This window comes from Podarcis bocagei, assembly GCF_964188305.1.
Source record: "Podarcis bocagei genome assembly, chromosome: 16".
Taxonomy (NCBI): domain Eukaryota; kingdom Metazoa; phylum Chordata; class Lepidosauria; order Squamata; family Lacertidae; genus Podarcis; species Podarcis bocagei.
In genome coordinates, this window is record NC_138142.1 from 14,435,889 (window position 1) to 14,461,694 (window position 25,806).

Below are 25,806 nucleotides of genomic sequence, written 5' to 3' on the forward strand. Positions count from 1 at the left end.
TTCTTACTAATATTTGGTGGCAATGGTAAGCTACTTCTACAGTGAAGTAAAGGAGACTTAAAATGTCAATTAGAAAAAAGCATGTTCATAATCAGTTAAAAGACTTTGTCCACCTGGGCATGTTGAAACCCACTGAAATGAATGGATATAAATACATGTAACAAGGTACAAGATCTCAGACATATTGATTATCAGGTTTATGAAAGAAAATTTGTTTTCTTTTTGAACAGTCTACAAAGGAGGACTGTAGTTGTGAAGATTTAGATGCCTCAAATGGAAATTAAAAGAAATGGATGAATACATCACAATAAGGTATTCTTATTATCAAAAAGATTTTTATACAGCAGTGCTTTCAGGTCAATTAAAAAAACCCAAATTCATTGCATATTAATTGAAATGCTGTGCAATGAAGAGAAACATCTCCTTATAAAAACTGAAAGAAATGGCAGCAATATAAATGTGCCATTTTATTAGTATAGTAAAAATAACCCCCCCCACACACACAGGTATTTCTTTCATTTGCCATATAAGCTAATGAAAATGTCACAAAGGGGAGGAAAAGTGATTTTCTCATGGACTTTTGGGGTACTATTTTTTGGCTTAAGAAGCAAGTTTCTACCCTGAGATAAATCCATCAGACTTCCCTGCTGATTTCTTCTTCTTCTGAAGCTATCAAAATTATAGCCACACAGACAATTTTGTCATATGATCTAAGCAGTGATCTTCTCTCCACAAGCCTCTCTGTAAGTTGTAGTGAGGGTCAAACTGATAAGTCAACTCAAACATTCTGGAGAAAAATATGTTAAGACTTCTAAACCTTTGCATTTGTGGGAAACGTTGGTGACTATAATGTTTCTCTTCCATGCTGCTTAGGGTTAGGTATTTATTTGAGGAAGGCTAACTACAGATTCTTGAAAAATAAGGACTGCACAGGCAAAAGCATAAATCAAATCCTATTTTTAATTATTATTATTTTTGATAAAAGCTGCCATGAATTGCTTGCTTCAAAATAAACCACAAATATGTACTGGATTAAAATTAAAACAATTATTCAAAATCTGAACTGCATTACAATTACAGAATTTGCTATAGTGGTCTTTTGAAAATGTTTGACTATTTCAGAATACAATTGTTTTTCTCCTCCATAGGCGAAACCTCAATTTAAAAGGCTTGAAAGTTGAATTTAAAAAAATATATCACACATGCAATTTCGGCTGCAAAGGGGTGCTTCCTTTTTTATTCCAAAAAGGCATTTAATTTGTCGTTTTTTTCTTAAATCGTTTAAAGCAAATAATAGCCTCACAGTAGTAAACCAGAGCTGAAAATAAATTATTTAGAAAAGGTTTCTTACATTTACAAATCTTTTCAGGTGGAAAAAGAAAGAAAGATGCTTCTTCAAATATTGCTGAATTTTCCCAGGTTACAATGGTTAGAAAACAATTGCTACAGCATAAAAATGAATGTGAACCAAAAAACAGAAGACTAATCTGCTTTCAGAAAAGAAATCACAGCAAACACTTTAGGCACTTCCAAGTTTGATTCCAAGGATAATATTTTGCACAAAATTAATTGCATATAGAGATATATTTTTTTATTAAGTAAAAGATATAAATAGTGCTAGACAGGACCTTGAGAAAGGCAATGTAAACCATTTTGCAGCATGTGGTTAAAACAAGATATTTTAAAAAGAATTTTCTGAGCAAAAGGGGGAGAAGCGATGTCATGTGCCTGTTTCGAATACATGAAGCAATACAAGAGTTTCCTCGCATTTGTAGCAAGTGCTTTTCTTTGCAAAGTCAAAATGAAATTTAGGACAATACTTTTCGAGTTCATTTTGTAACACCTCCCTTGTTGATCAAAGGCTTTCTGAGCATCCTGCAGTCCAGACACCCCTGTGTGTATGTAGCAAAGCCTGGAAAAAGCAGAGCTCCATGGAAACAATTGCTTACAAAGATCATTCAGATAGGTTTGTGCTTTAATAAAGAATATATCTAATTCACTTTTATATTCCCATGTCAAAGCTGCACGATATTTCTGTTAAGTCACCTTCCTTCCTTCCCCAAACTTGCCTGGGTTTCTCTTAGAAAGCAAGTCAACTATAATTACTTGCAGGTGAGTTATTCCATCCTAATGAAATAGCTATATGAAACCAATGTTATGAATTGAAAGTTAGATGCCAGAAAGGAATTGATTTATTTCTCCAATGCTAACCCCTTCCTTTAAAACCATTTAACAACCATTCCCTCCTTTCCTCAATAGAAAAGAAATTAGGGCATAGAAGAAGGAAGGGGGGGTTATCACAAAGTCTACTTAAAAGCTGGATGAGTATAATTTAAGCGAGTATTTTTTTTAAATTTTTTTTAAATAAAAAACCCCACATGCACACAAAGAAAAACAGACTTGGAAGGTTAAAAGGAGCTTTAAAGTTACAAAATGGGAGCCCCTTTCTCCTCAAAGCTCAATCTGTCTCACCCAGAATTTGCTAGCAACTCCTTTCTGCTTACCTTTTTAAACAAGTAGAAAGATTAATTTACTTTGGGGTTTTTTAAAAAGGTTTAGTTGGCTCCTCCCACTATATTTCTGCACCCCCCCTTATTTCTTTTTTAACTATTTAAACACTGGGATGGAGTCTACCAAAACCCAGTCCCTCGACACTGCACCAGAGATTGGGAAGTTGTTGTGAAAGAAATTGGTGACCCCACAACACAGTCACACTCTCAGACACACAACCTCTGGCCACAAATGCCTCTTCCAAGCGGATAGAAGGATCCAGGCAGCAGCTGTAAAATACAATAAAATAAATGTTTTTTTTTAAGTTTGGTGAAAGTAACATTACCCTTTTGTTTAGTCAAAACTTGAAGACTTTACATTCTCTGCAGTGTTTTACAATACCCCAGGCTTGTGTTTTTTTTTTGGGGGGGGTGAGGTGGGGGTGAGAGGAGAGAGTGGGGGAAGAAAGAAAGAAAAGGAAGGTTTTGTTTTGTTGCCTGTGTTTTATAACTTCTACCCAGAGTCCTTGCCTATTGATTTTCCGACACATGAAAGGGATTTTTTTTTTAAAAAAAAAGAAAGAAACAACAACCCAAAAAAACAGGCCTTCCCTGGGTAGGAAAAGGTGAAACCACCCACTCAGAAGGAATGCAGTGGCTGCAATTAGAAGCCAGGATTCAACAACAAGGAGGAGATACAGGGCAAGGGGGTCCCCCCCCCCACCTCCCACAAACAAGGCATCTATTAAAACTCTCAAAAGCCATCAATACTAATCAATGAGACCAGTGGCTATTAACCATTTCACTGCCTGGTGCTTCCACCGCCCTTGCATGGCTAGATTTCCAAACTCTCTCTCTCTCTCTCTCTCACCCCCCCCCCACTTTCACCCCCTCACACTCACTGAGTTCACCCTCTGCTGTCGCGCACATGGCACAGAGGAAAACCTGCAATCCGTTTCATGTCGCCCTCCCCATCCACGCGCGCGCGCGCCTACACACACACACACACACACACACACATCTCAAACCGGATGGAACGCACACACATACAGAGAGAGTGAGTGAGAGAGCCATTAAGTGAAACCAGCTTCAAAAGGGGTCGTTAAGATGGGTCGCCGGTTGAGAAAAAAGGCAACTGGGGCTTGGTGGGGGCAGCGTGTGAACCGATCCCTCCAGCAGCAACGCCAAAAGGAGGCGGAATGTGTGTCGGTGGGAATAGGAAGGGAGGGAGAGAGAGAGAGGCAAGGGCTTGCTTAGAAAGGGCAGCACCGAAGGAGTTAATCGATGCCCAGGGCCTGAAACAGAAGTGAAGGGAGTTTTCTTCTTTCTTTCTTTTTTCTTTAGGTGGGGGGTGTAAAGAAAGAAAGGTAAAGACCTCCCCATTGGGGGAAGGGAAGGAAGAGTAAAGAGGGAGTGAACATTGGACTCCTATTTGGCGGGAGGGGGGGAGAGAGAGGAAGATTTGCCCACAGAGACTTGAGGAAGGTTTGCGATTTGAGGAGTTGTTTTAGAATTAAAGGCATTATTCTGAACGATCATCCCCAAAGCTCAGAGAAAGGGGGATGTATCGCCTGGGCAACTTTGATTTATTTTGTTTTGCTTTTCTTGCATTTAGGAGTCTCCAAACTTGCGTTTCATGTTGGATCATCGATATTGTAAAGTGTGGCTTGCCTCTGGTTTATTAACTGGATAATGCCCCTCCCCAAATTCCAGATGTGCGTGTGGTTTGTGGGGAGGTCCAGAAAGCTAAAAGAAGGTGCATACTTTACGCAGGTCCTGGGTCTAAGCAGCCTTAGAGATGCGAGGAAGGGGGGGGGGGTTAAACAGGGCTTTTTTGTCCTCGTTTTACTTTGGGTGCACTTATTAAATGCCTCATCCCACCCCCCCCCCTTACACATCATTTTCACATTTCAGATGGGCTCCCTTCCCCAATTCTTCTCTCATTCAGGTTTGCAGCACAGCAGCTTCAGGCTACCTCATGCCCAAATGAAACAGCAAAAGCTGTTCTGTGGAGATATTTAATTTGAAGGTACCCTCCCCCCCAAAAAAAAAATAAATATTATGGATCAGCAAATATTGATAGGAAATGCATCTGACACACTGGAGGCTGCCTGTATCTCACTGTCTTTGATTTATAGTAATCATTGGTTGAAAGAACTCTCAGATTCCACCCCCACTTTATTTCCAATCTAATCAGGAAAGGGTTTATTAAGAAAATAGCTCAGCATACACCCTATTATAGTAATTAATGGTATAACTAAGGACATGATTTGAGTGGGTAGGGCACACTTTAAAATCTTAATTGCGCTGTTTGACAATTTTTTAAAATTTAATAAAAACGTCCGAGTCCCAGACATATTTTTTGGATGCAGGGCAACAATTTTGTGATGATATTGTTTAAAAACCAACAACCCACATATTTAGCTACAACTTTCTAACATGTAACACTTATTTTTGCTACATAGTATTAGCATAATATAATTCAGTAATACTGTCAGCAACATACGGTATGTACAAAGTATTCCCCCCATACACACGCACACACACACACACACACACACACACACACACACACACACACATTTGAATGACAGACTGTTCAAACAAAATGGTCACAATCCTGAAATCAAAGAGTGTGGGAGGAAGACTAAGATATATCCATTCATGTTAGGAGTACCTGCTTTAAGTTGAGAAAGAATTTGGAAGACCACAACCATACTTTAGGGAAAGGGGAAAATTTGGCCAAACCTGTCAACTTTTACATATTAAGTTATACATGATGGATCACAATATCCTATATAGCAATTTTTCTACTCAATTTTTGCCCCCAAACCTTCAGTACCAACCAGTTTCCTCCCTGTGTTTTCTTGAGGTCTCCTCCTCTTCAAAATATTAACCATGTTTTTCAGCTGGCAGTTTTTGTACTGAGAAGCCCTCGCAATAATGAGTCAGGCATGAGTAAACATAATGTAATGTTCTCTCCCAAAACTGATTTGGTAGTTTAATTCACAATACGTCTCTCCCCTGCCCTGGCCCCTGTCTTGCCCAACTATCTCCTTTCTGAGTCTAGCACCCATTCATAACTTTTTTATCTTTGCATCTAGAGTGAAAAGATGGGCGTTGCCTCATTTGGTACATTTTCTTTTCCACACTTCTTAATGGTGGGAGGTGGTTGAGCAGAAGCCATAGGTTTGCGCTGGCCAGTGCAGCAGACAAATGAAAAAGGAAATAGAAACAAACTTTTTTTTTAAAAAAAAGAAGGCAATAAAAAAATAATGGTTAAACGATATTAGTGTGGCAGGGGTCTCATTACAAAATCAGCCATGCGCGCCTGCCCTGGATTGAACAGTCATGAGGCCTTGAACTGAGGCAGATAGAGGAAAGCAAACATCTGGAAACTCCGCCCTTATGACATCACATGGAAAGACCCTACGCTGGAGGGGGGGGGGAAGAGAGGAGAGGGCAGGGCAGGAAAACAGTCTACATTTTCTGGAACAAAAACCCCAATGTGATCTCCACTCATAGCCTGGATGTATTCTATGATTTTTTTTTAATTACAAAAATTATCTGCATTTTAATAGATTTAGCTGCACTCCCAACATGGTGCAAAGAAAAAAAAAGAGAGGATAGATTTGAGTTCTCCCTTTCCCTTGTGTAATTAGGTCTAGAACTGAAGAGGAAACTTCTTGAGCATTTGAATAACTTTTTTAACTGGGAAGGTGAATGGACAGAAAAGGGAAGGAAGGAGAAAGCGGGAAACAATTATTTATTTGCGTCAAATGTATCCTGAAATTCTCCTGCACAAACCCCATTTAGGTTCACCCAGAATAAATTCTCTGTGGAGTGTGCCTTTTGTTAACAGATAAAAAGGATTTTGCAAACTCAATTTCTTGCATGAAAGAATAGGTGCTTTTTTGCTGTTGTTGCTGCAAATGTGATGGGAAAAGTAGGCTCCCCCCCCCCCGCCCCTTCCCCAGATTGTGAAGTTAGGAATTTGCTTTTGGAAATGCAAACCACCATTTTCCTCCTTACCCCCCCCCCCAACAACCACATGTGTCACTAACCATACAAATCTGTAGTAACAGTACAGTCCTATGCACAATATTGAACCAACGGTGGAATCCGATGCTTTTACTCAGTAGTAAAGTTGCCATTGTTCCTTCCTTGTGAGAGTGTTTAGGATTGCAGTTTTTTTTTTAAAAAAGCCCTGGATTCCTTCAGATTGGATGTGCAGGCAGAAGAAGCTTAAGAATGAATGAATTAAAATAAACAACAAGGACAGAGCCACCGTCAGAGTCAGGGCATTCTTTTTCAGTTTAGAAAGAACAGGGGAAATAGAAATTTGCACGTTTGCTGAGACTCCTTACCAGGTTTAGGTTGCAGTTTCCTGTAACCACACATACCCGGGACTCAGCCCCATTGAATTCAATGGGTCTGGCTTCTGAGAATCTATGTCGGGGACTGCTGAGCAGAAGGGGGGGGGGAATGGGAAGCAATTCAAACCTTACCTGTTGCATTGTGAGGTTTAAAGAGGCTTAAAAGAAAAGAACAAAACTTTGTGGCGTGCAGGACTCAATTTCTCTCCTCCGCACAGAACAAGCACACAAACATTGCATTGCAATTGCACAGAAAATATGAGAAGGGGAAGATATAAACCCAAAAAGATCGGAGGGGATCCAGGAGATGGGACAGCTGGCCTTTCACTCATGTTTTTCTCCCCCCCACCCCGGCAGTAAAGTGACATCAGCTTCTCCCCCCCCCAAACTTCCTAAGAAAGAACAAGTTATATGATTCTTGTTTGTGGCAGACTAAGGTCCCCAGAACAGTTTCTGTTCTCTCTCTCTCCCCCCTCCCCAAACTTTCAAATGTCTGCCATTTTGGATTCAGAAACGTTTCCTAACAGAAAGAAGAATCCTTCTTGAATTTCCCCGCCTCCCCCCTTCCCTCCCCGCCCTTTTGAATTCACGCCCTGCCTTAGATCAAACGTTTTTTTGCTGATTAACTGCACAATCAGGACCCTGCAGATCAGGCAGCAGAATGTAGGGGAGAAAAGCAACCTCTTTTCCAGGGAACAATACCATTATTTCAGCTCCATTGGACAGGAATGCAAGATTTCACAGCTCAATGACCCTCATCATTCCCATCTCCCAAAAAGAGAGAGAGGGAATCCAACCCAAACCCCATTGCTTAAATGTCCCCACCCAATTTCAGCCCCCAAAAACCCCCTCACATTTTGCTTTACAGGGCAATCACACCCCAATTTTTTATTTTAGAAAAAAAGCCATCAGACCTCAAAGGTGCAGCATTAAAAATGTTGCTTTCTGTTGTTGTTGTTGTTGTTTGAAACGGTCTATATCTTATTTGCCCAGGACGCTTAATCTACTTTTGTTGGGGGAAAGGTGCAGGCAGCAAAGACTACAAGAATTTCAGATCAGATTTAAGCACCATTTGTGGCGAGGGAAAACATGCAAGCTAGTATTTTGGACAAAAGTACACTCCCATGTCCCCATGCCATAAAATAGTCATCTGAAATAACTTTTTTTTCTCATAGAAAAGATTTTAGTTCAGATTCACAATGTACAACACAACTGGATTTGCAAAGAGAATTGTTTGAAAAGGGAAAAAAATGCATTTTTGGAAATCAATTGGTTTTTGTTTGGGTTTTTAAAAATAAATAAATTGCACAATCCTTTCTATACATTCCTGGGTTCTGAACAAATTAAATTGGATTGAAACCTTGGAGGAATAATTGTACAGCCACGTGGAGGTATTGTTTTTAATGTTGGCCATAACTCTTTCAGCAGCAAGAAAAGTCAACAAACTTCTGGATTGTTGTGTTTCAAGCTTGGTTTTCTTTGTTTGTATAGAGAGCAGCCTTTTAATTAGAAAAGGAAGGGTTATGGGAAGACCTGAGCCCCTCCAAACTTTTAATATAATAATTATGCTTTCCATCATGCTTCATTATCAATTTTTGCAAAAGAAAATAAATTGAATGTTGGAAGAAGTATTGAAAAGACCGGCTATGAAGTAGAGGATCTAGTAAATTGCAATTGAAACGAATTTGGTCTTATTAGATTCTGCATGTATGAAGTTAAACAGGCCAGCGACTGTTCTGTACAACTCGGTTGGGAGAGAGGAAAAAATCATTGTTTTCTTTTATAGAGTCAAAATTAAAGACAACAATGCTAACAGCTTAGCAATTTCTTTATTAACCATGTCGAATCCCTCTGAAGTTTGCCTTCTGGTACTGGGGGAGCAGGGGGGAATCACTTAGAAAAACAGTTACAATCTGTTTGGCAAAGGGAAAAAAAACATCCCTGTGACCACACCTCTTCGCTAAAAGCCGCTTGGAATTAAATGGCCCTCCAAACATCAACCCCTTCAAACAGGATAGGGAGAGGGAGCCTTAGAAAATAATATTTGTACAAGTTTTTTCTCTCTGTTCGCCTTTGATTTATCTGTTTACAACCGGGACCCCCTTAGTTGAAACACACACATGCACACACACACACACACACACAAAAATAATCAATGAAAATCTAGTTGAAGAAAAGGCGGGCAAAAAAAGTACAGGGAGAGAGAAGGGGGGGGGAATTTGTGAATGGAAGAATGTGTTTGTGCATTCATTGTTAAAATAAAGAGTTGCTGTGACGCGACAGTCTGGGCCGGCCAATGGGAGATGGGATGATATTTTTAAATGTCCCCCGTGCCAGCCAATGGGAGAGGCGGTGGCAAAGACTAGCGCAAGGAAGGACCAATGGAGAGGGAAGTATGCTAATGGAGAATTTGGTCAGGCAGGAGGTGAATGTCAACTAGTCAAAGATGGAGGCTGGAGATGGGAAGCCATGAGGTTTGTACTGGAGGGTTTCTCCCCTCTCTTGTCTCTCTCTCTCTCGCGCGCTCCTTCCCTCCTTCTTCCCAGCTCCTCTCTCTTTCTTCCCTTCTCTCCCTCCCTTCGACGCCCACCCGCAGACCTGGACGGGGGAGAAGCCGGGAGACGCGAGCAGCCAGCCAGCCTCTTGCGCAAAAGCGCGCAGATGGAGTCCAGCCACCCCAAGGCGGGCCGCGGGCCGGGTGGGGAGAGCCGCGGGCCAAAAGTGCGCGGCTTGCCTCTTCGGCTCTCCTTTGGCCAACTTTTGCTCAGCCCACGGACTCGCCTCCTGGGATCCAAGTCTCTCTCTGTCTCCCCACCCCCTCTGCTCCCCACCCACCTATCCACCCACCCACTTAGCAACCTAGCCAGCGCCCCCTCTCCCACCCAGGTACCATTCATAAATATATATATATATATCCAGTGGAGGGGAAACCTCTATCCTTCTTGCATTGGTCTAGATCTGATCTCTCTCTATCTCCCTGGCATCTCTGGGGGGTGCAATGATCCTTTCTCTTTTTTTCTGGAGCTGTTTTGTGAGTAGCATCCGGGTGACTGGGCGGAAATGGCGGGAGCTCAAGGCTAAAAAAAAATGGGAAAAAAGGGGGAGGTGCAGAGGGGGTGGGGAAGAGAAGAGGGATTGCAGGAAGCGGGGGGGGGGGTGGAGAGAGAGAGGAAGGGTTTTAATCCAGGGTGTTAAAAAATGAAAAATAAAAAGTGAAGCCGGAGGGATCGGGGCGCGCGCGTGTGAGTGAGTGACTCCCGTGTGGCCCGGGTGGGTGGGTGGGAGTTGGGGGGAAGGCTCGGCCGCGATGGGGCAGCTAGGATGGTGGAGGGAGAGGCGAGGGAGGGTCTGCGCGCTGTGGGGAGGGAGCGGGCAGAGAGAGGGAGGCGAGGAGGCAGAGGAAGCCCACCGGCCAGGCCTGAAGCGGAACACTTATTTCTTTTCTTTTTTTAAATGAGTGTATTTTATATTTACGCTGAGGGTGGGGGGGGGGACTTGCGAGGTTTTTTGTAACGGCACTTTTGCATCCCAGGTTTCCCTTTTCTTTCTTTTGGAGGGGTGTGTGTGTGTGCATGCGCGCGCGTGCTTTATTGTATGTTTCGCGTGTTTCCCCCCTCGCCCACTCTTTGGAGAAAACAAAACAAAACTCGTCTTAAAACCTGGAAAGCCCGAAAAAGAAGCGGAGAAAGTCCGGTCATGTGTGGCCTTCCCCTTTCCCCAACACTCCTCCTTTTAATATTTATTTATTTATTCCTTCTCCTCCCGCCTTCCAGATCTGAAATCTGACTTTACAAGGAGGTAGGTGGGTGGCTTTGAATTGTACTCTACTCTTTCTCCTCCTCCCCCCACCCCGTTTCCTTTTTTGTGTGTCTATGGGGTGTGAAGGGAAGAGTCATCCCATCCTGTTTCGGGACTTTTAAATGATGACTTTTTAATTTTTTAAAAAGTCTGTTTTCTTGTTCCCCCTTGGGGTGGAACTGATTTCGCCTTCTCTTCGCTTTTGGAGGATCTGTCGATCGGGAAGGATTCTCCAACAACCTCACCGCCCCCCCCCCGTCACCTTGCATTCTAAGAAGAAGAAAAAATCATCTGCCGATCATTTTTCTTTCGCGTTTCTTTTTTTGCTCCGCAATAACGTTACGAAAGAGAGTTGAGGTTGGGCTTTCTCGTCTGGGCGCGTGTGCTGGAATTTGTCGGGTTATTCTAATCTATAGGGGGGGGGAGACTCTCCCTAGAGGAGTGAAAGAAAGACACCCCCCCAACGGCTTAATTTAGTCTCTGGGCGATCGGGAGACTCAAAGTGTCCCATTCCCCCAAGAAAAGTTTTTATTAAGGGTGTTTTGGAGCAAGGGAGAGGGAGAGGCCGTAGGGGACCCGCAGGATCGGGCCCGTCGTGCCTTTTAAATGCGTCTTTCGATGTCCAAGCGCGGCGAAGTTGCAAGAGAAGTTGAGCTTCCCACTTTGCGCTTTAGAAAACCTCGGGCGCGCGGAGAGGTCGGCAGTCTGGGCTTTGGGGGGGCCGTTTCACCGATGTAAACATCCCTGAGAAATGGCAGGAGGGAGGTGGGCCTGGATCTGGAAAATGGGCATGGGGGGGGGAAGCAAAGGAGAAGCCTAGATTTCTCCCCCACCCCCCTCAGCAGCCACCCCCAAACCCCCCAAAATGTCGGTGGCAGGAAGTCTGGAAAGGGACTCGGCGTTCTCTCGTTCTGCGCGCTTGGGAAGTTTTCATCGTCGCTGGGCGCCTTGAGGTCCCCAAGAACGTAGCTGGCGATGGTCACTCTTAGTTGAAAGGAAGTCCTTTTTCTTTTGCCTGGGAAAGAAAACGTGTTCTTTTTTTTTTTAAGAGGGGTGTGGGTTGCGCTCCCCGCACCCCAAGTAAACACAGCAAGGCGATCTCGATTCTGTATTTATGCTGGTTGCGCATTTAAATCCCGTAGAACAGAAAAACCCTAACGCGCCGCTTCGGCGAGCGCCGAGATTTTTGAGGATCGACAGTCCGAGCGGTGCGCGCGGGTGTTTTTCGACGGTAGTTCTTGCACTTTGTCCCAGTTCGGCACAGGGTCTCCTATCCAGCGTGTGGTCTTCTCTTTTCTTACAGCATTGTGTAAGCAAAGCCCCCTTCACGATCACAGTCCCAGGGCTGTTGGATTTCGAAAGCTTCTTCCTCGAGTGGAAAATGCATCTTTACCCCCTTCCTTGTCTAATTTTTAATTCCTCCTTCCACCTCTCTCTCTCTCCGTCTTTAAAACTCTCTAAAGTCTACAGAGTTGCTGCTTCCACTTTTCCTGCCAGTGCGTGGATCTTTTCCTGCAGCAAAGAGGCAATATAAATAAATGAAATGCCCTTAAGGAAACCAGGAACCCGGGATTAATTCAGCTGTCTGACTAATTTGCCCACCTCTGCCCTGTGAAAACTTTGTGCTGGCAATTTAGAAAGCAAACTATTAAAAAGTTTGGGACCGCTTTTTACTAGCTGGGACAAAACGGAAAAAAACCAAACCAAAACAAAATCACCCTTTCCAATAGCTACCTTGAATGAGTCTATTCAAGCCCCTTGCAAATGTCTTGATCTGGATGGAATTTTCTGCACAAGGCTATGAATGAAGTATAAGGTTGGCTCCATGGGTTTTTATTTAAATTGTTTAACTTTTGTGTGCGAGGAGAGAGAGTCACTTGGTCATTTTGCAACTGATTAAACTTTCTAAAAGGTTGCTTTAGGCTGTATCCCACCCACCCCTATCCCAGCATGAAATGGTTTAGATGAGAATTAGGTTCATATTTGTAAATATATATACCTACTGTATTGAACTTCGGATATGCAGTTGCCAATAGCTGTTTTCATTACCATTAAGTATTTCAACAGAAAAATGGATGTGTTAGTACAATGTGTCTTGTTTGCAGTATATGTTTGTGGTGTATAGAATCTTGCATATGTGTCTACTCAAAAGTAAGTCCCATTGTTTTCACTAGGGCTCACTCTCAGGTAAGCGTGTACAGTATAGGACTACAGCCTTATATGGTTAACAAAAAACCCCCCAACTGCTTACAATAATGAGTCCTTTTATAAATGTTATATTTAGAACATCTATTTGGAGAAGAAAACCTTAGCCCCTTCCTGTGCACTTCTGCCTGGAAGTAAATTCTGTTTATATCAGTGAGGCTTCTTCTTAGTAAATGATCTAGAGCCTGAACAGATGAATTTGATAGTCAGGAGACATTATTGATCCAAATAACCACCGTTAAAAGTTCCTAGTCTAATAGCGTCTTTTACTTAATGACACACACGCATTTGCTTTATATTGCTATCTGGAGAATGTTTGATGGGGAAAGCTCATCATCCTTATTTTTATTCCTCCTATCCCTTTTATCCAGCATAATGCTGCTTAAGTAGTTTTTCATTATTGTTATTATTATTATTATTATTATTTTAAAGCAGCAAAGATGTGCCTGATTTATATTCTGGAAGAATTGCTGATTTATTATTATTATTATTATTTTGAAGTCTTGCAAACATGATGAAGAAGATTTCCCCACTGTATCCACGTGGTTGATATTGTGTGTATGTGTGTGTGTGTGTTGTTTGCTGTTTCCTTTTTGCCATGGATCTGTTTTAAAGGAAAATCTCACCTGGAAAAAAAAACCACACACACGCCTCCCTCCGAGAAGTCCCTTGTGCCTAGTGGGAACGCATGCTGTCCGAAGCCCTTCTTCTGTTGTACTACTGGCAGTTATGATTAGCAGTGCAATATTAAAAGGGCATTGGCTGGCAGATACAGACCCTCCCCTCTCTCCAGAATGGCCAACTGTAGGGACCATGCTTCCTCCAGAGTATTTATGCATATGTGTGTGGGGGAAAGAATATTAAGATTTGTTGCATGTAGGTATGTCAATGAAACCAGGACTCTAGCGTGCAACACTCCCCCCCCCCCAAAAAAAAACTTTTATGTGTTCTGTTTATTGTGTAGGATTCCAAAGGGGAATTGGGACACCCTGCGCTTTAATTCCCACCCCCCTTCCCACCTTTCTGTTGTGCCTCTCATTAAAATGTTAATAATGGCGGTTCCTTCCCTGTAATGGTGTATTGATAAATGCTGTGTATGTTAAGATAGCCCACCATCTGCTTCGTATGTGGCTGAATTTTAAATGCTGTTGTTTTTGATTTGCATGGTGTTTGTTTTGCTTTTTTAAAAAATAATATATATATATATGGGGTGTGTGTGCTCTGGTGGTGTACTCTTTAAAATATACTGTAATTCTGCAAACGCTCTTCGGAATGATTCCGGGCTGGGTTTTTATAGGGTGGCACATTCTTTACAATACCACACGCAAACCAATTGTTTTATTATTCCACATCCTGTAGGCGTATAGACAGGTCTCTCTGGGAAAATGCTGTGGATTCCGCAACATTGTTCACAACACATTCAAAGTGCTCTTTTTTTTTTTTTTTAGTTTTCAAATGTCTGTGATGCTGAATTGGGGGAAGAGGTAGAGGGGGACTTCAGTGTAATTGGGTCATTTTAGAAAATGTTGGGGGAAAGGCTGGTGAAAACAAATCATTTGGGAATGTCTTCACTGTTTATTTGCAATAATGTTTGACTCCTTCAGTCCAGAGCCTGCCTTTGCTATTGAACTGAAATGTGCATATACTGCAGCATACTGTATAAAGTTAAAGAGAGGATACCCATAACCCTTCCTCCTGGTCTCATTCCATAACTTTCACTGCAATCCTGTGTTATGTTTACTTGGAAACAAGTCCCCAAAAAGCTCAAAATTACACCCTTTCAGATTTGTGCATAGGATTGCAGTAATAGGCATGATTTAAAATAAAAAAGCTGATAACCTAGGAATTTGAAGTAGCTTTCCACCCACCCAGCCCTTTGCAATAGAGAAAATTAATGGTATATGCACCTACATTGCCTGTGTTACAGCTGAGTCCTGTTTTCCTGTAGTCCGTACGAAAGAAAAGATACACAATTAATCTGCTTTTCTGTGTGTTTGTGTCCTTGCTCTAACCTTGACTAATGATGATCTCAGATAAAACTTGAAATCATTCTGATTTTGATTTTATTGGGGATCGCCAGCCCTGCCAGTTAATGTGTTGCAACTATCTCTTGTATTAACAAATCCTTGTTTTGTTTTTTTTAAAAAAGGTGTGTGTGTGAAATCCGAGGTTTAGCTGGATACAATGCCGTTGGTGGGCTGCTGGGACCGCTGGCTCTGACAGTGTTGCACTACTGTCTTCACAAATTAAGCAGTGCAATAATATTGTCAAAGCATTTGGTTCCAGTCCTCGTACATCCTTGCTTAATTATGACCAGCCCAGTGTTGCAGCACACTCTTCACTTTGCTGGTTGCTGAATCCTATTTTAACTAGACAAAACCCTCCCTGTCCCTCCCCTTTGACTTCTGAGGACTTCCTTTTCTAAAAAAAAGCTTGATAATGGTCTTTTTTGGTGGGGGAACCTAATATGAAACCTGGTCCAAAATGATGAAAGCACCCAGTTTTTGTTTTAATTTATGTTAAGAGGGTAATTTGTTTCTATTAGGTTTCTGGTTCTTGGTGGTTGCAGTATACAACTGTAGGTGTTTGTATGTGTCCCAAGACAGTGCAAATGGTCAGGCTACTGTAAAATACCACTTTTCAGAACCAGCCCTTGACTTAGCTAGGTCTGTCTTGTCTTCCTGTGTTTTGTTCCGGGGAGATGTGAATGAATTTGGTGAAGAGATATAGTCTTTTCATAAGGAAAACAAAATCTGTATCTCACAGAGTTTTGATTCTTTGGTGGCTTCCTTCAAAGTTCCCTTTTAGTTACGTTTGACAAGCGGATAGGCTTTCTATTTATTTATTTTTAAAAAGTGGAATTATTGGTGAGGTCAAAATAATAAAAAAAATCCTCCTTTTCTAAACAAAACAAAACCTTTCCCATCAATAGAGGTGATACGTATATAACAGGATCTATATGCAATGAAAATCTGTGGGGTTTTTTTTTAACAATCTGGGATATTTATCTGGTGCTTGGAGGCTTATAAACAGCAACGTGGTGTTAAGAATCTGTCTCTCTTCATTAACAATAAGTTGGAGATGGTCACTGAAATGGCTTCGGCAGAAAGCAGGCGGTGGAATGTTTTTGAACAGCTAGAAAGTGGGGAGGGGGCACTGGAAGTTTGGAAGTGGGGGGTTGGGAGAGAAGAGGGACCCTTTTTGTATAACTTTGGAAAGACAGAAGTGAGAGGGGTGGAAAGAGAGATGCGGTAATGCTGGAAATTGGATCTTTGTGGATTTGCCTTCTGGCTGGAATGTGCAGATAGACCATCTCCAGAAGAACTTAGAGCATCTTTTTTCTATTGTTTGTGCTTCATCTTTAGCGCAGGGCAGAGGTGAGGAACCTGTGGCCCCTCCAGCTGTTCTTGTATTGCAACTACCATTTTCCCTGACCCATCGGCCGTGCTGACTGGGGCTGGTGAGAGTTGCAGCCCCGCAACTTCTGAAGGGACACAGGTTGCCCCACCCCTGGCTTAAGAGAGTTGTGTGTGTTGCTCTTGTCAGAATCCGCAAATGCTTTAGCGATGATCTTTGCCAGCCATGCTTTTCTGTTTCTGCATATGATGTCAGGGGTCAGACATCTTCCTCTTTCAGATCAGTATCCTGAAGGGGGATTTATGGGACCAAAGTGTCAGCGGGGCTTGTTTTCGAAAAAGGATTCGGGCGGAAAGGCAGAAGGCATCAGATCTGGTGTGCTTTGTAATACAAACACAGGCAACCTGTTGTCTCTCATTTTTGTTATTTCACTGTCCGGCAAGGGCTGCAATCCATCCCATGCTTACCTGTGAGTAAGGCCCACTGAAGTCAGTAGGACTGAACTTCCAAGTAAACGTACCTTGGACTGAACTTTGCTTTGAGGTACACACCACATTCTGGGTAAAGCTGGTCTGAAAAATAACAGCTTGCTTTGCACCTAAGGAGTTTTCTTTCCCTTCCACCATCCCAGTCCTGGATTGGCTATTAAAACTTGGATTTTGGCACGTAGGAATTTCCAGCCCTTTGCCTAGCACACCCTCAGCAGAGAATGCATTTTCGCATTCCTTTTATCTTCAGTCATTGCTTTGCTGCCATAGGTATGCTGCGCTCTGTCTCGACTCATAATCATACTTATCAGTTAGCAGTTTTAAAGCACTTTTCTCTACTCCAGCCTCCCTTATACCTAGTGTCCTCCAGTTCAGGGGTGAGGAAGCTGTAGCCCTCCAGCTTTTGCTGAACTACAGTTCCCATCCTCCCTGACCATTAGGCATGCTGGCTGGTGGAGGGGTGGGGGTTGCAGCCCAGCATTATTTAGAGAGCCGCAGGTCCCCTTTCTGCTCTATTAAGTTTTTGACTGTAGCTCCCATCAGCTCTGGGCTGGTGGGAGTTGTAAGTTGCATCCACACAATGCATTTAAAGCGCTGCGGTACCACTTTCAAAAGTCATGGCTTCCCCCAAATAGTCCTGCATTTTGTTAAATGTTAGGAGCTGGAATTCCTAGAGTGGCTTAACAATGACTCCTCCCCAGGAAACTGTATCTGTGTGAGTGGAATGGGGGGGGGGGGGACGGACGGGGCGATTCCCTAACAACTCTCAGCACCCATAACAAAACAACAGCTCCCAGAATCCTTTGGGGGAAGCCATGACTGTTTATAGTGGCATCCTATTAATATGGCCTCAAGTTAAGTTTTGGGACCAAGGAGGGATTTGGGTTGTAACATTTAAATCCCACACTCTTAACCACGACACCCCACTGTTTTTTAGGGTCAGTAGGTTAAGATCTCCACGGAGGGAGGCAAAATGGGTGGGTGGGGAGGTTGACGAGGCCTTTCTGGAAATGGTCGCATGCCGCTGTTAGATGTGAAACCTCTTTTTGGGGGGTTCTTTTTAGGTACGGGTTTCAAACTCTCTTCTATTAATTAACTTTAGTTCAGGGGTGGAGAACATTAGACCTGGGAGCTGAGGCGGCCCCCAGGCCTCTCTTATGCGGCCCTCAGCAGCCAGGCCACACCCCTGGTAACTTCAAGTTCTGATAATACTTCTCTCTCCCCTGACTAGAAGACAGAGAGAGGTGCTTGAGTGTAGAAAGTAGTCATAAAATTCACATTCATTGCCCCACACATTTTTGCTCCTTAACCCAGGCCGCCACTGGCAAGCGGCCCCCGTAAGAGAATGTGGCCCTCAGCCTGAAAAGCGTTCCCTGCTCTCTGCTAGGCCTGTTTGCACCCATCTGCCCCGTCTCTCCTTGCGAGGCGCCCCCACTGCCCTTGTTGATACGTGGCGTGTTGCACATACCGGAGCAGGCCTCCCCTTTCCTAGCAGTTGACAAACTGGTCTGGCTGAGTCACGATTGGAAGGGGAGCGGGAAGGAAGCAGAATAGAAATGCCCAGGAAATAATGGGCAGGTAGTTTATACAGGTCGCAGAATCGCTCTTTCCTAGCTTCAGATTTAAGTGCTTAGTATATATAAACACCTTGCAGAGCCTTGATGGATTTAGCATTGATTTGATCTATGCTGGAAGGCTCTGGGATTCCATTATTATTATTATTATTATTATTATTATTATTATTATTATTATTATTATTATTATTATTATTATTACTATTATATGAGTCATAATAATACAACAAAAGCTTGTGTCTTGTGGGAGTATATAGAAGCCGGGAGTATTCCTAATGTATCTAGATAAGACTTTCCTAGTCCAATTTAGTGGGAGATGGAGGTGGGGGGTGGTTAGGAAACAAGGCCTTTGCAGAAATGGAAATGTGGATGTTTTTGGAGCTGGTGTGTTCCTTTTTTTTTTTTAAGTGGAACAAAGTTCATCTGTTCTGCTTTGCTGCCAGACTCAAAACACGAGAGAACTTGTCTGTAACCTCCTTTTCCAACCGGGTGCCCTCTATAGATGTTTCAGACTATGAAAGCCATGTTGACTGGGACTGATGGGAGTTGTAGTCGAAAACTGGTGGGAGACGGCTGGAGAGTCTGAGTAGGGCTTTCTTTGTCTCTCCGTCTCTGTGTGTGTGTTTGTGTGTGGTATGAAGTCTTTCCTACCTTTTAAAAAAAGAAAGGTGCAGCAGTGGCTGCTTTGAATTTTTTCACCGTGCCCCTTAAACCCCGAGCCTCAATGATTCATTGAGAAAGTGCATTCCAAGAAGCTGCAACTCTTGGGAGTGACTCTGAAAAAAATTATATATCGTGGTGTGTGTTTTAAATAAAAAAAAAATTAAAAAAGGGGAAAATGCAGGAGGGAACCGGATCTCCTTTTGAGAGGGGTGTCTGTTGGGGGAGGAGAAGGCTTCCTGAGACACTCTGAAGATGGAGGCTCTGCATTCCAGAGGTGGCTTATTTCTGACCCTGGCTAGCCAAGGAATTTCACAGTGAACAGGAGAAGGGGTGGGATTCTTGGTTGGGAGAGAGAGAGGCGAATGGGAGGGGCGCGAGGGGCTTCAGAAGCAAAGGGCCCCCTCCTGGAGTGTATGTACAAAGGAAACTCTCTCTTTGTGTGTGTCCATGTCTGTGTGTGTGCTTGCACACACGTGTGTGCCTGCAACATTCTTAGATTTGTGTCCGATTCGGCAGTGGACTTCAGGGGGGCTGTTTGGAATGCAAGGAATCAAATCCGCCTGAGGTGGCAAAGGGTGATGGAACCGCTTCCATCCTGTTATTGCATAAACTTGTTAAAGAGAACCCCTCTCTCTCATTTTTAAAAAAGGAGCCATGCGTAGGATATCAGTACTTGCTGAGGAAGGTTTGACTGTGTGTGTTTTTGTGAAGTTTTGACCTGCCTACACAGCTCATTGGGATGGCGGATGAAATCAGATGGATGATACGCACACACGTATATATTCAGGAGCAAAATGGTGTTTGTTTGGCGGCCGTCTTCATCATCCTGTCCCTCCACCGAGGAGGACATACTTTCTCTCTGAGTCATTGCAGTGGCCAGATTCTTGCCTTTTTAAAAAAAAAAATCACGCACATGGGTGGTTTGTGGAGAGAGGGGAGGTTTTGGCATGAGGGAGGGAATAGACCTGTTCCTTTCTTTAGACTGAGTTTCCATTGTGGGGGGAAGGTGGAGTGTGAAACAGAATGGCTGCGTAGTAGCAATATTGTTAACTAGCGCTAGGAGTGCCCAGCGCTGCGTGGGAATTGGTCGAAACCCCCCCAAATTTTGTAGTTTTAAAAAACGGGATAGTGTAATTTGCGAATTTTAGGGCTCATGCAAACACACACTAACCCAAGGCTCCAACCTTAGCTGGGGAACATCTTTCCTGGCTCTGAATCAATTTGTTTTTGTCTCTGTGTGTGGAAGCTAATGCTTAGTAAGGGTTAATTTGGTCCGCCATCTTGATTCAAAATGGCATCCGTTGACAAAGACTGCTGGCCCCACCTTGAGAATGTTAGAAACTCAGATATACAAGCTAATCGCAAAATGCCACCTTAAACCTAGGTTGCAGTTGCCACTGCGGAATGTCTGGGTGCCATATATTTTTTTTATGAGACATTAATAATAATGATAATAATTTCATTTTTATACCACTTTCTATTTTAAATAAATAATCTCAGAGTGGTTTACAACACATTAAAACAACAAATGAAACAATCCAGACTAAAACAAATTCAAGCTTTAAGGAAAATATTTCAGATCCTTCTCTAAGTGACATTTTGCTTTGCCCATGTTTGTTTACCTACTTACCGGTAATTTATAGAGCTGCCCCATAGTAGAAGTACTCTAGGAAGGCAAGGTGGTATAGTGGATAGAGCAGAGCTTTCCAAACTCTGTGTCACGACACGTTAGTGTGTCACACGAATGCTCCCTGCGTTCCTCCCAGACTGGAATTGGTTTAGTTCAACATCCAGTTTGCTAGTAAAAATGAATTACGCTGTGGGTTAAACCACAGAGCCTACGACTTGCCGATCAGAAGGTCGGCGGTTCAAATCCCTGCGACGGGGTGAGCTCCCGTTGCTCGGTCCCTGCTCCTGCCAACCTAGCAGTTCAAAAGCACGTCAAAGTGCAAGTAGATGAATAGGTACCACTCCGGCGGGAAGGTAAACGGCATTTCCGTGCGCTGCTCTAGTTCGCCAGAAGCGGCTTAGTCATGCTGGCCACATGACGCTGGCTCCCTCAGCCAGTAAAGCGAGATGAGCGCTGCAACCCCACAGTCAGCCACGACTGGACCTAATGGTCAGGGGTCCCTTTACCTTTACCTGAAAAGTTTGTCACCGACATGAAAAGTTGGGAAAGCTCTAGGTTAGAGTGTTGGACTAGGACCTGGGTGATCAGGGTTCAAAGCCTCACTCAGTCATGAATCTCACTGTGTAACCTTGGAGTCAGTTGCCGCCTCCTAACCTACCTCGCAGAGTCGTTGTAGGGATTAATTGAGGAGGGTGGAGTGAACCATGTACTTATTGGAGGAAAACATGGGAAATAAATGGAATAAATAAGCTTACCTGCTTATGAAAGCTGAAGGGGCCAGCCAGATGGAGATGTCAGTCATCAACCTGGCATCCAGAGATCTCCACATGGTTACAATTGTACCTGCGCCAGTCACAAAACATGCCTGGCGCCTGACTAATTTCTAACACTGCTTGAGAGAGAGGTGTCTGAACCAATAGAGAACAGATGAGCAGACAGACAAACAGACAGAGACCACTTTCCAAAATAGATAGTAAGGTAAAGGGACCCTTGACCGTTAGGTCCAGTCGCGGACGACTCTGGGGTTGCGGCGCTCATCTCGCTTTATTGGCCGAGGGAGCCGGCGTACAGCTTCTGGGTCATGTGGCCAGCATGACTAAGCCGCTTCTGGCGAACCAGAGCAGCGCACGGGAACACCGTTTACCTGTCCGCTGGAGCGGTACCTGTTTATCTACTTGTACTTTGACGTGCTCTTGAACTGCTAGGTTGGCAGGAGCAGGGACCGAGCAACAGGAGCTCACCCTGTTGCAGGGATTCGAACCGCCAACCTTCTGATCGGCAAACCCTAGGCTCTGTGGTTTAACCCACAGCACCACCCACATTCCAAAAAATAGATAGTAGATGGATAAATAGATGGTAGGTAGATAGATAAATAACACCAGGGGGCAAGTAACGCAGAAACACATTCCATGGGAGGCGATGGGACTGTGGTTTACTGTGTTCTGAGGATTCTGGATAGGCTTCCAAGCACACTGGGATCAGGGAGATTTGATCTACCCTGACTGCCTGTTCTATGGCTGTTTGAACATGTTGAGTGAAATCTATAAGGGACTTGGGGCATCCCAACTCTGCTGTCTTTAGCAACGGGTGATGCGTTTAAATTCCTCTTATGCATAGAAAGCTGCTTCATGCTGAGTTGGACCATTGGGTCCACCTAGTATTGTCAACACTGAGCGGTAGCAGCTCCTGCCAGATTATAGACTCGGTTCTTGCCCACATCTGCCTGCCAGGAATCAATCCTGGAACCTTTTATATTTATTCATCTATTTTGTGGATCGCACTTAGAACCCACCTTTTCTTCAAGGCATATATAGTTCTTGTCCTCTCTGTTTTATCCTCACGACATCCCTGGCAGGTAGGTTAGTCTGAAAGCGAGTCCCTGGTGCAAGATCACTCTGTGAGCTTCCTTGCTGAGTGGAGATTTGAACCCAGGTCTCCCAGTTGCTAGTCTAGTGCTCTAACCGCTGCACAGCACTGTCTCACATGCTGTGCTGCTATACAGTCCTTTCCAAAGTCTTTCAGGATTTTGGCTGTTTGTCTGATGGGGGATAGGGGACACAGGTGGCGCTGCGGGTTAAACCACAGAGCCTACGACTTGCCGATCAGAAGGTCGGCGGTTCAAATCCCTGCGACAGGGTAAGCTCCCGTTGCTCGGTCCCTGCTCCTGCCAACCTAGCAGTTCGAAAGCACATCAAAGTGCAAGTAGATAAATAGGTACCGCTCCAGCGGGAAGGTAAACGGTGTTTCTGTGCGCTGCTCTGGTTTGCCAGAAGCGGCTTAGTCATGCTGGCCACATGACCCGGAAGCTGTACGCCGGCTCCCTTGGCCAATAAAGCGAGATGAGCGCCGCAACCCCAGAGTCGGTCACGACTGGACCTAATGGTCAGGGGTCCCTTTACCTTTACCTTTACTCCCAGTTCCTAGTCTAGCACTCTAACCGCTGCACAGCACTGGCTCACATGTGTTGTGCTGCTATACGGTCCTTTCCAAAGTCTTTCAGGATTTTGTCTGTTTGTCTGATGGGGTGATATGTGAGGGATCAGCAACGTGGTGTATTTCAGATGTTATTGGACCCAAGCTCCCATCATCTCTGACCAGAGGCCATGCTAGCTGGGGCTGATAAGAGTTGCAGCCCGACAACATCTGGAGGGGTGGACCATGTTGCCTGTCCCTGATCTGTGCAGTGCTCTCAATCTTCCAGCCCTGAGTTGTTGTTGTTTTTCAGCGACAGAAATCAGTGCTGGGAAAAGGACCAAGTGTGGGGTTTCCTAGAAACTTTATACTAGGAATCCCGGGGTTCTCTCCCAAAGTCTGGAAGCTTGCACTTATTGAAATGCAAAACATTTTCCTAGGCAGGGATGGAATCTTAATAGACAATTCATGCGTCACGCTTGTTAACTGCAAAATGCTCTCACAGATCCCGAGCAAAATGTACGCTTTGCACCCAGGGCAATAAGAACCATAGCTGTCAACATTTCCCCTTTTTTAAAGGGAAATTCCCTTATTCCGAATAGGATTCCTCGCAAGAAAATGGAAAAGTTGACAGCTATGATAAGAACTGTGCCATAAACACAGGTTGAAAGCGCGTTCAGAATTTCCCCCGTCTGGTTGTGCTGTCGGAATGATGGGAGTTGTAGCACAAAACGCTCTAGAGGGCACCAGGTTGGGGAATGCTGGCATAGTTTTTGTTTGTGGTGGGGAGTGATTAGAATGTTGGGAGTTGGAATGGGAAGATCTGAGTTCAAATCTTCCCTCAGCCATGAAGCACGCTTAGGTGAGCTTGGTCAACTTATTGCTTGCTTTGCAGGGTGGACATGAGGATAAAATGGAAGTGGGAGGACAACATGCCCCAAGGATGTACGAATGTTAAGCTTGTTGTGGTCTTTTTGTTTTCACTAGCCAGGGATTTGGTTTAAATGTCATATATTTGGAATTTTTAAAAAATTCAGCCTCGGAACTAGTTCTGAGCATCCAAACTGAACAGAACTCCCAATCTTTTCATGCAAAATTCTGCTTCTCCAGTATTGTTCCTTTCGCCAGTATAATTTAGGGTGTGTGCATGGAGTCATTTTGTTGCTGCTATTGTTAAAAATATTAGGGGGATGGAAATCTTTGCTGCTCTACAGCAGACCACTAATTCATAGAGCTACCAGCCATTCCAGAATCCACCGTCTGCCTGAGTAGACCATTCCTTGGAGGAATGGCAGGATGCTCATGCTGTAAATAAAGACACCCCCTCCTTTTTTTAGCCACGCTTTAACCAAAGTTTGTGAGCTGTAAGTGGTGCTTAAAAGCTTTTGAACGGCTACTACTAGAAATCTCCAAGATGTGCTCCTAACATGTGGAAGGAATGTGTGTGTCAGAATTTCCTTTGGGTATCATAATTAAGGTCACTTGATGCTGGTTAATTGCATTATTACTTTTATTTCAATTTCTTTCCTGCCCTTCAGTGTAAGGTCCCAGCAATTAAAAAAACCCCAAATTAAAAACAGTGCATTGATTATTTTGTTTATTTATTTATTAAAAATATATATTTATATCAAATCACTTTGCAACGGTTATGCCTAAAACCATGTAAAAATGTTAAAAACCACAAATCAGCTAAATATTATGGAAAAATGTATTCTTAATTGGCTGCCTAAGCCTGGCAGAATAGAAACATTTTCAGCGGGCATTTAAATGTTGAAACAGAAGACGCCGGCTTAATCTCTACCTGGCAGAGTATTCCATAATTTAAAACAAGTGATGCACATTTAGTGATCATTTGGGTGGGCTGTTTCCCTCCCCTTATGAATTAAATTTATATCCCACCCATCCTTTCAAAGGAGCCCAAGGTGGTGAACACACAAGTTATAAAACAAATAAAAACACTTTAAATTTTTCTTCTTTATTTATTATTAATAAATAAAATAAACAAATGCTAGAAATACTGTTACAGCAGGCTGAAAGCAGGATAAGCTTGGGCATTATCACTGAACTTGTTCCAAAACATTGCAAAAAAATAAATGCCAATTTCCCCGGTAAACCTTTTGGGCTGGTTCATATGTATTCTTTTGTAATACCTTAGCTCAGCTATAGTGACTAGGGACCAAATTTTCTCAGTTCTTTTAGATATAGTAGGAGATGAAAAAAGAGAGAAAAAGAACAATTTCATAGAATGCGGGATTATGCAGCTGTCCTATATGGAGATAAAACCTGCCCCCTTGGCATTACCAGCACCATGCTCTAACCCACCGAGCTATTCAGTGGTTTACAGCTTTTAAAACAGTTGTAGCAAAGGGAAGAATAAAAGTGGGTAAGTAAGTCAGGGCAGATCCACACCTTAGATTTAAAGCACACCCAATGCACGTTCAAAGCTCATGGCTTCCCCCAAGGAATCCTGGGAACTCTAGTTTGTTAAAGGGCCTGAAAATTGCAGAGGCAGATTTAGGGAGGCGTTACTGGTACTGCCGCACTGGGCACCGAGCCCAGAGCGCCGTTGCCACTATGATGTAATAAATGCGTAGATCGGAAGGTGGCGGATGTGGCCCTGCCAAATTTTGGCCTTGCACAAGGCACTGCTGAAATTTGCAAACCCAAACTCGGCCCCTGAGAACTGTATCTCTGTAACAGGGGAAACTATGGTTCCCAGGATTCCTTGCATGATGTGCTGGGTGTATTTTAAATGCAGAGTGTGGATCTGTCCTAAGAAAATATAACTTGCACATAAACAGTGGTTCGGAAGAT

At 43.5% G+C, this 25,806-nt stretch overlaps 1 protein-coding gene and 1 long non-coding RNA gene across 2 annotated transcripts in view; one reads left to right on the forward strand and one right to left on the reverse strand.

The window, feature by feature from the left end:
• Nucleotides 1–8,846: 8,846 nt before the first annotated feature.
• The window catches only part of YDJC (YdjC chitooligosaccharide deacetylase homolog), a 123,125-nt gene continuing 106,165 nt past the window's right edge, over nt 8,847–25,806 (forward strand). Inside the window, exon 1 of the mRNA XM_081175113.1 lies at nt 8,847–9,339. The gene's annotated coding sequence lies outside the window, so the exon portion shown is untranslated. The remainder of the gene's footprint in view (nt 9,340–25,806) is intronic.
• LOC308576087 lies at nt 11,762–17,215 on the reverse strand. The gene is made up of 2 exons (XR_014003073.1): nt 16,693–17,215; nt 11,762–12,175 (listed from the first exon to the last, which is right to left on the reverse strand). It is a non-coding gene; the product is annotated as an uncharacterized lncRNA (long non-coding RNA).